Raw genomic sequence first — 4,021 nt, 5'->3', positions numbered from 1 at the left:
CCTCGGGATTGCAACAGAAGGAGGAGTAGGGAAATACTTGGGACTCCCAGAACACTTTGGTCGACGGAAAAAAGATCTCTTTACGAGTATAGTGGATCGTATACGACGGAAAGCGGCGAGTTGGGCTTCGAGACAACTTTCCGGAGCTGGTAAGCTGGTGATGTTAAAGGCAGTCCTTTCAGCGATCCCATCTTATGCGATGACATGCTTCGAGCTACCGGTAAGCCTTTGTCAACGGATCCAATCTGCTCTCACGAGATTCTGGTGGGATGCTTCTCCGGATGAGAAGAAGATGTGCTGGGTCTCCTGGGACCAACTGACAGCACCAAAAGCTTTGGGGGGGCTTGGTATACGAGATATACAAGCCTTTAATACAGCCTTACTCGCGAAACAGGCTTGGAGAATTGTAACGAACCCTGAGTGCCTCCTAGCTAGAGTTCTACGAGGCAAATATTGCAGTAAAGAGGCGTTTTTGAATGTGGAAGCTCCTAAAGCCGCTTCACATGGATGGAGGGGTATCCTTGTAGGCAGGGACCTCTTGCGCAGCAACCTGAGCAGAGTTATAGGAGATGGAGAAGATACACGCCTATGGAAGGATCCTTGGCTCAGCTCTGTTAAACCGACAAGACCTATGGGGCCGATGCAGGAGAAACACCAAGACTTGGTGGTAGCGGACCTGATCTGTAGAGGCTCCGGTGATTGGAATGTTGCAAAAATAGCCATGATCCTTCCCGACTTCCTAGCAGATATCCTGCTTATTAAACCAAGCATCACAGGCGCCGTTGATTCCTTTGTTTGGCTAGCTTCAAGATCAGGGGAATACTCGGTTAAGTCGGGCTATTTTGTGGCAGTCTCAACGGAGAGAGAGACCACTTTAGAGGAGCTTAACCTTTACAAAGCAATCTGGAAATGTAAAGTTTTACCAAAGCTTCAAATTTTCCTATGGAAAATCGCAAAGGGAGCTCTTGCCTTAGGAGAGAATCTAGCTAAACGGGGCCTCACTGCAAATATCTGTTGTAAGAGATGTGGTGATTTAGAGACTGCAGATCATGCTTTCCTCCACTGTGACTTTGCTAGACAGGTTTGGGACTCGACCCTATGGACAACAGACGTCAATCTAGCGGACTGCGGTTCATACGGGGAAGCCCTCCTCTTGACGACAAAGCTGACTAACCTGCCACCCCTAGGCGTTTCAGAGAATCTGTTCCCGTGGATTATTTGGGGAATTTGGACTGCAAGGAACCTTGTGATTTTTGAAAACAGAGTAACTTCACCTTCAGAGCTCATCGCAAAGTCAATCTCCAATGCTCGAGAATGGAGCAGAGCGCAAGCAACCTCTACACAGCACCAGACATCAACGCTTCAAAGGATGACTGCTCCTATACCGCCATCTGTTTTTACCTGTTTTACAGATGCAGCATGGAAGGCAACAAACAGACGAGCAGGATGTGGGTGGATCTTCTACGACCAACAGGGAAAAAGACTAAATCAGGGCACTGCAATCTTCCAACACACCTCGACACCACAAATGGCGGAAGCACTCGCCATTAGATCAGCTCTCTTCCATGCCTTGGAAGCCGGCTACACAAGAATCTGTATCAAATCAGATTGTCAAGCACTTGTTGCTTCTATCAGCTCGAGGAACTACCCGACGGATCTCTACGGAATCAGTCGGGACATTGAGCATCTATCCCTCTCCTTCGACTTCATTGCTTTCTCTTTTGTGTCAAGGAACTTAAACTCTCAAGCTGATTCTCTTGCAAAATCAGTGTTGTATTGAACTCCTCCCAACTACTTCTAGTTGGGCTTCTTTCTTCTTAATATTATGAGTATGAATGTGTTCAAAAAAAAAAAAAAAACGTTTTCGTTTGTGTTTAAATTCCAATGTCAACATACTATATATACTATATATATTTTCGACAAAAGAAATACTATATATATATATATATTCATATTTAAAGATCTACAGAATATATTTATTTAAAATCTTGTTACAAATTAAGCAAAACTTTAATGTGTATTCCTTATAACATATATAACCAAAGATTAAACACCTCAACATTTAAAAAAAACATCCACGAATTGATTTTAAAAGGGTTATACTCCCTCTGTTTTATTATAAGTGTCGTTTTAGACTTGTGCACACGGATTAAGAAAGCATTTAATTTTGCATATTTTCAATATAAAAACATCATTACCGATACAATTCAACCAATAGAAAAATAGAATGGAGAATAAAGTTAATAAATTTGCATTGAAACTCTAAAACGACACTTATTTTGCAACGAAAAAAATTCTCTAAAACGACACTTAATATGAAATGGAAGGAATATTTTTCTTAAGCGTTGCACGTCAGCTTGAATACATTTGCATTCATTTAATGCCAACCAAAATTTCAGAGAAGACATGCATTATTGGTAATACTTTTGTTTTTATATTTTCATACTTTTTTTTTGGTAAACATGTTAAGATTATATTTTCATACTTTCTCGAAGGAATGAATCTCTTAAAAAATTGACCTATATGTAATATGTACTCCCTCTGTTTCATTATAAGTGTCGTTTTTAGACTTGTGCACACGGATTAAGAAAGCATTTAATTTTGCATATTTTCAATATAAAAACATCATTACCGATATAATTCAACCAATAGAAAAATAAAATGGAAAATAAAGTTAATAAATTTTGCATTGAAACTCTAAAACGACACTTATTTTGCAACGAAAAAAATTCTCTAAAATGACACTTTATATGAAACGGAGGGAGTATAAGAAAAGGCCTACGAAACTTGAAAACTTACGGCGAACAATGATTGGTCGAGTGCTACTATTATTGCGCTTCTAGGATTTATAAATTTTAGTCGGCCAATAATTGGAGGCTGTGTGATAGAATTTCTTTTTCTTATAGAAAGGACACAGTTGGAGAAATTAAAGTTTCTAAGTAAAAATTATAGAGAATCCCTCTCACCTTTTCTGGTCGATTCCAACTCGTCACTCTTTAACTTTTTTTCACTTCCAACAATTTTGATGATATGGTTTAAGCTCATGCACTGGTCAACACTAATACTGTATATGTATTTCTCCTTAGTTGAAAATTTTAATCCAGTGGGAAGAAATACCAAGCCAAAATAAAAGGAAATGCATTATATTTGGTCTGATTCAGTCGTAGTGAATCATAGGGTATATCTATTTTATTAAAATAGAAACACAAAGTTGGACCTAACTTATTTCTAGGTAGAAAATTTAAAAATAACTATACAATATAATTAAGTCAACTAAATCAAACTATATCATATAATTAAGTCTAATACATTTACTAATAATAACAAAAAGCCTAACATCTAGCATATTTATATGGTAAGAATATATATCGTGATTATTAATGCTAAGATTTCCAAAACGATTTTTATGGTAAGTAGTTTATGAGTATCCACATAAGCAATAATCATGGCTATAATACTAGATTTTCTGAAAATTAAGAAATGATAAAAACGAAATCCCTAATTTCATGAAAACTATATAATCTAAGTCGGTGTTCAAAAAATAGGTATTTGATTTAAAATGTAACCCGTAATTTCAAATTTATCATTAGATATTTAAATATTTATTAATTTTAATACTTTTAATTATTACATAATCTAACATAGAGATATGACATAAAAATATAATAAGATTTAAGTTAATAAGTATTTAAATATCTAATGCTAAATTTGAAATTAACTTTAAAAATTAAAAGTTAAAAATTTAAATCAAACTGGATGATTCATCGGTTCAACGGGTTCCTTTAAGGTTTAGCATTTTTGCTAGTTTATCGGATTTTAAAATAATGACATTTCTTAAAATTCTAACTGTATTACATTTTGGATCACCGGTTCAATCGCAGATTCATGTCGGGTTTAAAAAATGTTGATTTAAATACAAAAATATTTAAAATAGACAAAATCTTACAAATTAATATCATTATTAATAATGTTGTTGATAAAAAATCATCATAAAATATCCCGCGGTTTTAAACCGCGGGTC

The sequence above is a fragment of the Raphanus sativus genome, chromosome 4 (genome assembly GCF_000801105.2).
Source record: "Raphanus sativus cultivar WK10039 chromosome 4, ASM80110v3, whole genome shotgun sequence".
In the NCBI taxonomy this organism is placed as follows: Eukaryota; Viridiplantae; Streptophyta; class Magnoliopsida; order Brassicales; family Brassicaceae; genus Raphanus; species Raphanus sativus.
This window is presented reverse-complemented; position numbering follows the sequence as displayed.